This window comes from Denticeps clupeoides, chromosome 5 (assembly GCF_900700375.1).
Source record: "Denticeps clupeoides chromosome 5, fDenClu1.1, whole genome shotgun sequence".
In the NCBI taxonomy this organism is placed as follows: Eukaryota; Metazoa; Chordata; class Actinopteri; order Clupeiformes; family Denticipitidae; genus Denticeps; species Denticeps clupeoides.
Genome location: NC_041711.1, coordinates 14,830,287 through 14,844,288, shown reverse-complemented (window position 1 = coordinate 14,844,288; position 14,002 = coordinate 14,830,287). Strand labels below are relative to the sequence as shown.

The following is a 14,002-nucleotide window of genomic DNA, read 5'->3' as shown; positions in this document are numbered from 1 at the left end:
ATATTGCCGCGCTAATGCGGGGGGAGACAGAAAGGGGACAGGCCATAATTTGGCCAGCCGTTTTCGATATTGACACGCGGCAGACAGCTACCGCGTGGCCTTTGAAGCGGCGACGCTGCCAAGGTGCCAGAAACACAGTAAAAAAAAACAAAAAAAAAAAAAAAAACGACGGCCTCCTCCATCGAGTGCGTCTCTTCGCAGGCGCGAGAAATGAATGGCCGCATGTCAGATCAATAGATCTGGTGATTACTTTAATACAAGCCGGCGATGAAAAATGTCACTCGGTGGAAATAGACCAAAATCTCATTTTTCCTCTGGATTGGATACCTTAACGATTTTTCCCCCCTGCATCGCGTCCGCACGTCTCATTGGCTGAATGCATATGCTGACGCAGCACGTCTTAATAAATATAATATGGTGAAAAAAGGTCATTTCTTTTTATGTTTTAATTCAACCGCCTTCAGTCCCAAGTACTGGTTGTATAAACGAAGATACATTTACACTTTACAGCATTTATCAGACGCCCTTATACAGATCGACTTACAATCAGTAGTAACAGGGGACAGTCCCCCCCTGGAGCAACTCAGGGTTAAGTGTCTTGCTCAGGGACACAATGGTAGTAAGCGGGATTTGAACCCGGGTCTTCAGGTTCATAGGCGAGTGTGTTACCCACTAGGCTTCTACCACCCTTTCTACTAAGATAATTTTCTGACGTTGGACTAGGGTTAGGGTTAGTATTCTGTATTGTGAATGGTTTAGAATAATCAGATTTTCATCTTCTGTAAGCCATAACCATGGAAATTAATATCAAAATACTTGACTGCTAGTAAAATGAAGTAATCTTATTTTTTTTTTACATGAAATGCACATGTGCCTACAGTTTGGTGGCGACCCTGGAGCGAAGACTGAGGTTGTAGCTGGATGCTTTGTCACCACGACCCCTTAAAATAAGCCCCAGTATAATGAAGACATCCCAGCAAGGCTCCAGTGATGTCTGCCCAAACAAATCTCACCTCCTGGGGCACGCTTAAGCAAAGGGGATTGTGTGTATCAGGGCGTCCCGCCCACTCACTTCCCCTCTTTCGTTCACCGCGGCAACTTGCCGTGGCTGTTGCCGCCTGGGCGCACGAAAGTGGCGGGAAGCCCGAATCCGGTTCCAAGAAGCAGCCATTAACGCCCGTCTCCATAGCTCGCTTTTTATTCTGCACCTTCATGGCACAGAGGAAGTACAGATTGACCCGGGGAGCTCTCTGGGAGTTGCCGGCCTCACCGCGCCCCTCCCAGTGGCCGCCTGCCCAAGACACCGAAGGCGACCAAGCTGTTGTAGAAGCGGCGAGACCCCCAAGCATGTTCCCCTTATTATGCCACATTTCTCGCCTCAAGCGAGCCCCAACCACCCCCACCCCCCCACCCCACAATTACCGGAGCCAATAAAACAATTTTTAAAAATGAAATTTCCCCCCAATTAGTCTTTATAATGATCTGTATGTAAATAAACTCATTAAGCAGCGTTATCAGAGATTGCCGCCTTCATGTTCTGGCATTTTAATGAAACCGAAATGGATTTTTTTTTTTTTTTTTTTTTACGTACGCCACTCTCTTGTCATAATGTTACATTCCCGTTAATCAAAAAGGTGAACTCGGTGTTCGGCGTGAATAATGCATCATGGGAGCTGCAAGCCGGCGCTGCGTACCCTACACAACATCAGAAGCTCCAGCGTTCTGACGTACAAATTAACGGTGGAACCCAAAGGGGCTTTCTGGGCTTCTAAAAATACCAGCTAACCTCCAACATGCACATTCTGGCTATACTTATACACACATCTTTTTCTCACTCAAATCTACAGATACAAGAAATACACACATACAGGGTCCGTTTTTTTGTCCATGAAAAATAATAGAAACGATTATTATATTAATAATAAATGACCATTGCCAAGGAGATATAAAGATTTGCCCGACGCCCCAGACTTTTCAGATCTGCTAAGATCATTGAAAAACGGGTTTGTAATAAATCAAGCATCCTTCCACTGGTAGTTGCTGATCAGGTTCCTCTCTACACGGATGCAGATGTTCCATCGTGAAGCGACATTTCACCTGCAACATGGACCACGTTCAGCAACCAACACTGACTGTCCCCACCCTTTCAGAACAGAATATGAATTATGGACAACTTCTGAATCTCTCCGCGGTTCAGCGTGTGGGGAAGAATCGCAGCACAAACCTGATCGAATCGTAGGTAGGACGAAAATAATAAAAAAGAAACGGTACTGTATATGAACTCGGTGTTCGGCGTGAATAATGCATCACGGGAGCTCTGCGCCGGTATTATTGCGCTCGTAAAACACCAAACGGAATGATTATTAATGCTGCCGTTCTGGGGACGTGGGACGTGGGACGGCGCGACCCACTGGTCACTTCTGCCGGACCGAACCGGGCACAGCGGCGCGCGCGAATCCACGATCGGTCCTCTTTAATGTCACAGTGGGTGTTGTTGTTAATGGTCTGTTCGCGGTTACTTGTCACTCTCGTTTCCGCGGACCTTCCGCGAAATCTGCCAGGTTCCACACGACGTGAATAGAACCCACGTGTCCGTTTTGGGAAGGGTCCCCACCTCGCGCAGAACAACTTCCTCAGCAGCGCGTCGTGACTCCTCGCCATGCGGCTGTGGGTCGTGCTTTTTTTATACGCGTGTGTGTGTGTGTGTGTGTGTGTGTGTGTGTGTGCTAGACGTGTATCGGCGTGCGTGTGTGTGTGCGAGGTGCGCGTGTCCACAGTCCACACTGAAATAAAGAAGGTAGCGCGCAACTTTACACTACAGACACGTAGATAGATAGATAGATAGATAGATAGATAGATAGATAGATAGATAGATAGATAGATAGATAGATAGATAGATAGATAGATAGATAGATAGATAGATAGATAGATAGATAGATAGATACTATTTTGCTCAGATTGGTACCAAAATGCGGCGCCTTTTTGCCGCAGAATAACAGTTTCTCTCTAAGAAACATGTGACCCGTGGATTTTAGCATCCGATTCTCTCCAAATTTTGCATTTTTAAACGGTACAGCATGCGTGGGTCTGACGGCATCGCGCCCCGTGGGCTGCGCGTCTCTCTCTCTCTCTCTCGTTTATTCCCAGGAAGAAGATGCGCTTCTCCACGCCACGGGGAAACTTTCACGTAAAGGCGGACGCGCGGCGTGTAAAGTAAGGAAAAGCAGACGGTGTCTCACCCCCCAAAAACAAAGTGTTCGGAGACTCCGCGTGGGTCAGAGCTGGGCAGAGAATAAAAGCATCACCTCCTCCACGTCGTGGTGCGAGTGAAATAAAAGAGGAGACGGAGAAAGAGGGATCCCATCCAGCCGGGAGGCGAGTTTTTAATCCGGAGTGGATCTGCCGCAGATCTGACGCACGCTCGGACTGCGGCGGATCACTTTCTGTCGCACGTGACGCCGGAGAAAAGCTCGATTATGTCCGAGAGGAAAAAAAAAAAAAAAAAAAAAAGGGGGAGACGAGTCGGTCCGGCTGGGGGAACCGGGGCTCCTCCGGAGATCCGCCGCGCCGCGCGTCCCCGGTCCGCGGGAAGGACAGGTCCACGGTGCCGCTGCGTGGACGCTGGCGGCTTCCACTCCCCCGGTCCTAGAGTCCGCGCCTCAGCCTGCACCGGAACGGCGCCGCGCGCGCGGGACGCATCCACGGGAAGCCCTGCGCGTCACGCCGCGCGCGGACCGGAGCCGTGGCCTGCGTGCTGCGTGGTGCGTGAGACGGACGGGACGTGGTGGTCTGCGGAGCCCATCCTCTCCCCACAACGGCGCGCAGCTCCAATGAGACGCGGCGGGCGCTGCAGATCGCGCTTAAAGGAACGCGCACTGCCGCCCAATGGAAACGGCGGAGAAGACGCGTGGCGTGGCGTGGCGTGGCCTGGCGCACAGGTGATGAGGCAGGTCCCGGAAAAATGCGCATATGAAAATAATATGCATGTGAATGTGCCGTTTTGTTGAGACACGCCTATGAACCAGGAGACCCAGGTTCAAATCCCACTGACTACCATTGTGTCCCTGAGCAAGACACTTAACCCTGAGTGTCTCCAGGGGGGGACTGTCCCTGTAACTAATGATTGTAAATCGCTCTGCATAAGGGGGTCTGAAAAATGCTGTAAATGTAAATGCTTCTTTTCACAGAGGGTCCGGCCATGGGGAACTGTCACCTTGTGGCACGTGACTGTCTTGTCACCTGCCCATCATGACTGATTCAGGAATATGAAACGTCTGGTGGCCTTCAAATGTTCTTAAGCATCAAAAAGTAAAAGTGTGATAATGAACAAATATGATCATTTTTGCAGCAGGACTCTTACATAATGAACAAAGTGAAAAGGCTCTATTGTTTCACAAGAATGTCATTAATTACCAACAGTTTTACTTAGGACGAAAACATTTTCTCATAAATCACTGTAGTAGAAAAAAATAAATCATTCATGCAACGTGGCAGAATTTCAGTACTTCTTTTGGACTTAACCCATCATAGAAAAACTTGATACGTGGACGTGTGGTTCTATCATATTCATGATGTAAAAACAATAATTAGTTATATGAACTGCCACGAAGTCCGCATACATACTGCCATCCGTAGAAAAGGTCGCGTTGGATTTCAGGCTCAGTCAGATCAGGAATTCCTCGTCCCTTCTTGTGCCCTGGTGTGCTGAAGGTCAGAGCTTTTGAAGTTGAACTTTGTTGGGTCAGGGTGGCGAGGGTGGAGTGGAGTGGGACGTTCAATGTAAAGGGGGTCGAGGGCGCTGTGGAAACGGCCCCCGTGGAAGGCCTGAGGGACTCTTGTTTGAGGGACTCTGCTGTGCCTGGCGAACCCGGTCAAGGCGGTGGCCTCGGGATCCTCACCTCTGTGAGGGGAATTTCGATGAGGGGGCTTTGAGCCGAAGAAAGGCCCCCTCAGAAAGGAAAATCGGTGCTGTGAGCTCTCTCTGTCACACAATCCTGGGAGGAACGTGACTTCTTAATGAATGGAAAGAGTGGACAAACAGGGCTTTGATTTCTCAGGCCCTGCTCCATATCCTGAAAAAAAAAAGGTACCAAAAAATCCACCGGGAAGTGGATGGTGATTGTCTCGCCACACATGTCAACCCAGGCTACGTGCAACACAGTATCACACGGGAATGGATGAATTTCTTTAGTAAGTAGCATCATCTAGGGCACAGAAGTGAAAGTGATTTTGAAAACAAGATCATATTCCACACTCAGTCAACGTAGGCCATAAATAGAAAAGAAAGAAGCATAAAGCAAAGACAAAGCTTTAGTCAGGGGCAAGTACTTAAACCCTAAAAAGCTTTTAGTTCTCTCTGTTTTATACCACTAAGGTATAAAATTATGAATGTGATTATGAAACACTGCAGCACAGCACATAGCGACACAACGAAATGTGTCCTCTGCTTTAACCCATCACCCTTGGTGAGCAGTGGGCAGCCATGACAGGCGCCCGGGGAGAACTTTCTGATTAAGGGTCTGCTTCCATAACTGCTAGGCCACCACAGCCCCTATTATGCTGTTGTTGCTGTTGTCATGCATGATTAAGGTCCAGATCCAATCACTTATGTGGCTCATAGAAGACCTGCTCTGTTCACACATGAGTTCAATACAGCTTTTACTGTGACGACGGGCGGAACAAAAAAAATGCAATTATTGTGTGGGATTGTAAAATTTTGCAGAAATATGTGCTTTTAATAACTTGTGAAGAGGTCGTACAACATTTTAAAAGTTTCAGTTCTCAATAGAGCAATTGATCCGGTCCGGTCGGGCCAGTCAGCAAACACAAACTTCTGATGCTGGAGCACGCTGCCAGAGCCCATCCCGGGACACTGGGTGCAGGGCGGGGCAGCAACCCACCTCAGATCACACACACACACATACATACAGACAAATACAGATAATTCAGAAACGCCAAACCACCTAGTGTACATCAGGAGGAAACTGGAGAACCCAAAGTGAACACAGGCAGAGCATCCAAACTCGTAACCTTGGAAAGTATGAACCAGAAAGGATTGTTTGGTATTTACCTGTATATTAGAGATGATAAGACTGCTGGTGTGGAAAAAAAGGGGAGGAGCCCACTGTGATTATGGACAGTTCATGTACCTTCATCCTGGATTAATTATTCCCTCTCCTGTCAATACGTCATGTGCATTGTTTCAGAACCTTCTGAAGATTATTTAATTTTACTGTGACTATTCACATTCTTCTGTAAGAACTGGGTTCCTCAATTGAGTTGTTTTTGTCATTGTGATACTGAGCATCGAGGACGGTGCCCTGCTCAAGGGGACCTTAGTGGCTCCTTGGCAGTTCTGGATTTGAACCCGCAACCCTTCGGTTACGAGTCCACTCCCTTACACGCTAGGCCACCACAGCAATACCCACAAGCAATTCCTCTTGAACTCAAATTCACAACCGGCTTAAACAGCCACCACTTTCTCTGATTTTTTCAATCGTTTCCTTGATTTTATTCATCTCATGACCAGAACCACTATAAAACCAAACATAGATTAGAACCAAAGGTAGAACATAGAACCAAAGGTAGACTACCAGCCCTTTTATTCCAGAACATCTCCAATGTACGTATCCCCAGTCATAGAGTGTCATGGAGATATATTCAGCGGCGCAGTGCTTGACTGAAGACTGAGTAAAAGTTCGATTTTAGCCCCTGGGCAGGACACTGTTCTGATCCACCATGAGCCCGACGGATTTGGGTTCAAGTAGGGACCTTTTAATCCTGAAAAAAGCTAAAACTATTTAACAACATTGTTTCTGGTCTTAGCACCATTGAGACCTTTTCCTAACATGCAGCTTTTGCTAAAATGAATGACACTAGGAAATTAAAACCATGATTCCAGCTGATTTTGCTAGTTTGCCAAATCACCAATCAATGGATGTATACCATTCAACAAAACGTCAAGTGTTCTAAAGACATTTTTACAACATGTCTAGGGAGCCAGATGTCCCAAAATGCCCACAAATCACAGCATAATGACGTCAGACTGAGGTTGTCCACAGCAACAACCACAAATGACTTCTGACTGCTGGCTGAACAATAAAATTCAGAAGGATACTGATCAACATATGATATGTTGTCATTCGCTCACACACACACACACACACACACACACACACACACACACACACACACACACACACACACATATAAATGCTGGTGGCAGAAAGAAAGAAAAAAAGGACACAGGCTGATGTGCCCTACCCGTAATTACAGGCTTATCCAATCTATGGGTCATGGATGTCAAGCTGTTGAGCTGGCCGGAGGACACAGCCCCCTCTCTGACAGCCCGGCACGACCCGCCCCTTCCTCTCATCTGTTTGGCACAGGCCAGTGCCAATACAGAAACCATCACGCCATTTAATTACCCAGCGCCATTAACATGCCGCAGCATCTGAACCCTGTGGGCGCGGTCTGACCTCCTCGCCACCCTGCGTCTCGTTCGCCCTGTAAATCCTCGGCGCCGGGACTCCACGGCAAATAGTTGTTGAGCAAACACAGCCATCCCTCAGAGCGGCCTGCCGCGCCCGAGCCGGCGCTGGAAGAGAAATGGAGTGGCTCTGGACACAAATCAATCAAAGCACCATAGAGGGGCAGCGGGATATTCCATTTGTACGTCCGGCCTTTTATGGAAAGATAAAAATGGAGGAGTTAGGAGAGGGAAGGAAAAAGGGAAAAGGAGCGCTGAAAGAGAGAAACAGAAAGATTTAGTACAACGCCAGGGTCCAGACCGAGGGGCGCTTTCCGGGGCATTACAGAATGTACCAGGGTCAGGGGAACTGAAGGGTGCATAAGGGTGGTAGTGTGGTGGTAGTAGCCTAGTGGGTAACACACTCGCCTATGAACCAGAAGACCCAGGTTCAAATCCCACTTACTACCATTGTGTCCCTGAGCAAGACACTTAAGTTGTTCCAGGGGGGGACTGTCCCTGTAACTACTGATTGTAAGTCGCTCTGGTTAAGGGCGTCTGACAAATGCTGTAAATATAAAAAATGTAAATGTAAATGAATAAGATTAAGGAAGCCACCTCCTCAGACAGCCCTCAAGAAGGTACCTGTTTTTTATTTTTTTAGGTTTTTACATAACCTTTAGCAGGCCAGCCAATTAAAAGCAAATTCTTATTTACAATGACGACCCGGCAAGAGGCAGGGGCAGTTCCGTCATAAAACTAATTAAAAATGAAGGGCAGCGAGGAGGGCAAGGCTCGCGCTGCCAAAACACATAACACACTCGACAGGAATGATCCCATTTTCGCCATTGTTTGTGACTGGCGGATGATAGCTTTTAGAGGAGCGAGTTTTGTCAGCTTTGTTGTTTGCTGGCATTGACACAATAACACTTCACTATAAAAAAAAAGTACAAAAAAACATTTTATACTTTTTAGCATGAAACCAACTTTACAAAAATAAACCGTTATCACATCAATGAAATTAGACTTGCAAATGACTTTCAGGGAAAAAAGCCATCAAGCGGCAGGGTCAAAGAAGCCCCTGCAGCTGTTTTTTTTTTTTTTTCTCATATATTTTTTCATTATTTCTTTTGTTGAGAAAACCATGGTTGCACTTACTGCTCCTTGATTCTATTCACTTGCGTGCAAATTTAATTTCCTTAAAACACAAGGCGAGGCCATCTCCCAACCCCATCGTCCACTGCATTAGTGAGTTTGCCCCGCCGAAACGAACACAGGCCTTTTCATGCGGCGCACACACACACACAAAAAAAGGAACACTTTAGAGAAATCCTCTGCAGATAAAGACGCGGAAAGAGCCAATGCCTCGGACATCTTAATCATTTTAAAGGGGTTTGAAGCCGCCGTCAACATCATTACGCCGCTGCGTTCCTGCCGCAGTGCGTGCTGAATGTGAATTATACATCAAGAGGGCCAATCAAGGTTTTTTCTTCCACTGGGGCCATCGTGAAACTGCTCGGCAAATCCCATGTGGAACATCAAGCTTTTCCCATTAATTAGCATCGCAAGCAGGTCGGGCTTCTGTCCACTTGTGGCTTTCTGGTGGCGTGTCGGATGTGTGCGGTGAAGGTGCAGAAATGAAATCAAATCGGTGTGTAGATGGGAGGTGGGGGGAGAGAACGAGGGGCTCATGATGTCTTTATGTTAGTCTGATGCAGCGCCTTTTTTGGTTTCCGGGGCATCTGCGAGTCGATTGGCTCATTAAAGATCCTGGCCTCCTCCATATGCGATTTCAGATCAGGGATCCTTTGTGCCAGGCTATTAGGGGTTACGCACCAGCCTGACGTTTCCTGAGCTAGGGTTTAAAATTCCGCCGGGGTGCATTTCACTCCTGCATAATGCCAGATTTTACATCCAGCCTTCCTGTTTCATAGAAAGGTCTTTGGATGAGATTGAGTGACGGTGTCAGTCATTATCTCGGAGACGGTCAGGACAGATCTTGGTCCCTGACATCACAATGATTCAAACCAAGGTTCAGGTTTGAATCACCCCCCCAAACACCTCTCTTTTCATTATCATTTTTTTGGGGTGAAAAATGCTGAAGGGCCCTCTGAAAGCCTCTTCAAAATATCATCAGAGAAGAGAGAGCGAACATAAAACAGACCTCATCGCTTCTGGCAGGCTTCAAACCCCAGGGACATCCATCTCTCTCTGCAACCATTGACACATCCATGCAGATTACGAACCGTCAACTCACTTATCGCGGCACCTGCTCCCTTTCCATTAAGTTGATTTGTTGACTACAGTGCAAATCTACCCACAATGCCTTCTGACACATCATCCAGCACCCAGATGAACACGACGACACGTGTAGTAGTTGTGCGCATGCTGACACAACGCAGGCCTGTACCTCCAGAGTTTCCATCGACCTTGGTGCTCTTTAATTACTCCAGATGTACCCAGCTGATTGAGTTACAAAGTGCATCGTAAAACAGGAGTAATGGCAGCCATTCTGCGTCTGGGCATCTGCTGGAAAAATAAATAACAAGAGGCGTAAGTGGAAGAACATATGAGCGAGTCGTATTTTCACCGCTGCGCCAAGGATGTCCATCCCAAACAGGTATCGAGACATACATCGAAACACCAACCGGGGAACTGCAGTCAGGGAAAATGCAACAACATGCGCCGGATTACACCTGAGTAGGGCTGACTTGAGATTGTAACTGAAATCACAATTTGAATAAATGTGATTATATAAATCACAATGGCTGTGATTATTTTGCAACCCCAGACTCTGTCTTGGCCTGAGACGGTGAGAGAGAGACATTGAGCAGGCAGAAGAGAGGCAGCTGCAGTGACGCCACGGTAGGGGCGCGGCGTGTTGAGTTCGTCCAAGGGGTGTGCAGCAGAGTAAACAAAGTTCAGGCTAAAACAGTTCTGATCTCTTTGCGTTTCTTGGTGGCAGACCACCAGGATTTGAAATGACAGTTAACCATGTTGTGTCGATGTCCCTGTGCGATAGACAGCTATGCTTTCCAATCAGATCACATTTACGGCATTTGGCAGATGCCCTTATCCAGAGCGACTTACAACGAGCTTTCATGTAACCATCAATGAAGTGATCACTCTCAACTAGCTAGTAACTAGTTTCAGCGCAGTTCATAGTTCAATGTTACAGTTTTTAATACACTTTAATACACTTGCAATAACTGTCAAATAAATTATGATTAGATTTTTTTTTTTTAATTGTGTAGCCCTAGGACTGATCTTAAATCCTCCCAGCGGCAAACAGAAATTGCTTTCAAACCTCATGAGATCCACCTCAGTTGAACATTTACTTGTGATATTATAACCTGTTGCGGTCTTCTCTACAATTCTGTCACTCAGAGTGCATGAAAACGCCAATGAAAAAATGATACTAGTCAAAAAGGCCTTTGGACACTACTTTGTCCTTCAGAACATGTACTCAAATCTTCTAGTGATGCTGTCCTCTAGTGAATCTGTTTGTTAACATTAATGCTAAGGTAACATGCAGATAAAATTAAGAGGGCAGCAACAGTTAAACGAAAAAGAGAAAACAAAAAAAATGAGCCTTTACTCCAGCGTAGTGTTCCTACGTTTAAACCCAACAAGAGAAGTCTCAACCAGGACATTTAAGATAGCTAATAAACATTTCTTGGGGATGTGGATCAACCAAAATGAAAATGCTGAAAACATTCCAGAGATTTGTGTATGTACTTAAATTGAATGTGATTGATTTTTGGGTGCCAAGTGAAGTTACAGATTTCTGCAACATAAATGTGAAGCTGCCCCCCAAAATGCGAGGTCTGTTTGAAGTTTTCTCTTCTGGTTATCCTCCTGTCAATGCCACTGACCCAGATTTTGCTTTCTCCCGATTTTCAGGAGCATGACGGATGCCCCATTTCAGCCCCACTTCCCTAAAGTGTGTCAGTCAAGCCCTGAAACACTTGGCTGAGTGGTGGCTCTTGGGCGCCTTGGAGCACTTGTGTTTTTTTCCCCTTATTATTATTAGTTTTTTTTTTTCCTTCTCTGGTTACTTAGATCCAAACACACATGCACACGCTTCCCCGTCTGCTTTCATTCCCCAATCGAAGCGAGAGGCCGTGCAGATTTCATGAGACTGGAGGTGAAATGGTGCAGAAATCATCCCTCCAGTCTCATCCTTACAAAAAAGGAGAAAAAAAAGCCCCAGTCTATGACAGAGTGGTTTCTGCAAATATGGGTCAGCATGTTCCACAGTCTTCCCTTTAGCTGGGTTTCTGAGGTGGCGTCTGTGATCCCAGCAGAGCAGAGGGAGAGGGATGGTGAAGGAAGATCAGAAGTGGAGCACAGGTCACCCAGCAAGCCTAGAACAGCCAAGACAGTTAAACCGAGAACCGAGTCCAGATTAAGTCCACACACTGCTCCCGGGGGCGCCTGTCATGGCTGCCAACTGCTCACCAAGGTTCACTTTCACTTTTAATTTTCACTTCAAAGGTCAATCAACCACTGGGGCAGTGGTGGCCTATAAGGTAAGGACGTGGACCCATAAGCAAAAGCGGACCCATAATCATGGCTGCCCACTGCTCACCAAGGGTGATGGTTAAAATCAGAGGACATATTTCGTTGTGTCACCATGTGCAGTGCTGCAGTGCTTCACAATCACTTTCACTTTCACTCAAATCCGAGAAGGCATAAGGGGTAATCCAAAAAGCAGACAGGGTCATATACCAAAGGGCAGTCCAGGAATCGGCAGTAGCATAACTATGATCAATGAACGAGTGACTAAAGCAATAGACACTGTTGTATTTATTCTTCTTTTGGCTCCTCAAAGATGTCCATCAGGTGTAGGGAAGCATGTCTGCCCCCGGCTGGCTTGGTGCACACCATGCACACCAGAGCCTCTGGGCCCCTGGTAAGAGGTGGCATTTTCCTGCTGCATACAAGGTTGGGTAAAGACAGGAATAATGTCCTCCACCACCACAATACAGACAGAGATCCAGGTCCCTCTGCTGCTCATGGCCATGAGGGCTGGAGCAGGGGGTGAGTGGTGGTTCTTGGGGGAAGTGTGTGGAGGCTCTGGGCGGAGAGGTGGAGTGTCGCACCTTTCTCGCAGTTTTGTTTCCTGGACGACCATGATGAAATTCCCCAAGGAAAAAACGCAGTGGGTGCTCCATTACATTTCACGTTTACATTTACAGCATTTATCAGACGCCCTTATCCAGAGCAACTTACAATCAGTATTTACAGGGACAGTCTCCCTGGAGCAACTTAAGGTTAAGTGTCTTGCTCAGGGACACAATGGTAGTAAGTGGGATTTGAACCCGGGTCTTCTGGTTCACAGGCCAGTGTCTTACCCACTAGGCTACTACCACCTTTGCGCTGTGGCCCACTCCACTGCAAGTCCATTCATGTGGTTGATAATGTATGCCACTTGGGCTTGGTTAGCAGCGGGGGGGGGCTCATGTTCAGGGTCACGGGTTAGTAAAGGGGAGGTGATATTTCAGCCCAGCTGGCAAAGTTGAGGTGAACAAGACGGTGCAGATACCGAGTCCAGAGTCCAATTCAGGGGGCGTGCAGAGTGAGACAGGCAAAGTGCATAGAGGTCCTTGTTGAAATGGTGGCCACACCGAGCCCATTATATCCCATGATCTAAACATTTTGTCATTTATTGACTCATTAATGTGATGTTTCTCATCCACCAATGTGCCCTTGATGAAATCACACTCCTTACTAATCACAAGGGTCTCAATAATGCTCAGTAATAGTCACTATCCTCAACAGCATTTATCAGACTTACAATCAGTAGTTACAGGGACAGTCCCCCCCTGGAGCAACTTAGGGTTAAGTGTCTTGCTCAGGGACACAATGGTAGTAAGTGGGATTTGAACCTGGGTCTTCTGAACCATTCCACACTTCCACGTGTCTCCGCTCTGCTTTCCGTTCATGCTGTAGCCTTACACGACCTCAGCCACACTTCTGTAGGACCCCTGTGGAAGAAAGCTTCTCCAAGGCAATATTCAAATCTGATCTTATCACGAAATTCACAAAAGTGGCTCTTGAAAAGAAACAAGCTGCCCCTTCGCACATTCTCACAAATACACACTCGTACACAGACACACACACACACACACACACACACACAGAGCCCTCAAGGGCCAACCCCTGTAGAGTGTACACAACAGCGAGAACAGGAGAAATACATCAGTCACTGAGAACCAGCGGCGTTCAGGGAACCTTTTGCCAGACTACACATGCACAACCTTTTTAACTATGCATGGAACTCACCATTTTATCACCAACTGCCTGTCACTCATTCTTACCCCAAGCACAAGGGTACATTTTCAAGTCCTCAAATAAAAAAGGGCTGGTTTGTCATGACAGCAATGGAGATTCATCACATCACTTGATTTTCAATCACAGTCATTTTGACATACCTAATTCCACATTGATTTGTAGTTAAGGTTCGTTTTTTTTTGTCACGCACTCGAAATTAGATAAATGCTGAGCCAAATGTCTTTTTTGAAGGGACTG

At 46.8% G+C, this 14,002-nt stretch overlaps 1 protein-coding gene across 4 annotated transcripts in view; it reads right to left on the bottom strand.

Moving 5' to 3' along the window:
* Nucleotides 1–4,807, bottom strand: part of il1rapl1b (interleukin 1 receptor accessory protein-like 1b) — a 219,463-nt gene extending 214,656 nt beyond the window's left edge. For 2 of the 4 annotated variants that reach the window (XM_028979443.1, XM_028979446.1), the window contains exon 1: nt 3,240–3,494. The gene's annotated coding sequence lies outside the window, so the exon portion shown is untranslated. Of the gene's footprint in view, nt 1–3,239; nt 3,495–4,623 lie in introns of those variants that run through there. The other 2 variants (XM_028979445.1, XM_028979444.1) reach the window with 2 other exon arrangements.
* Between the last annotated feature and the right edge of the window lie 9,195 nt (nt 4,808–14,002).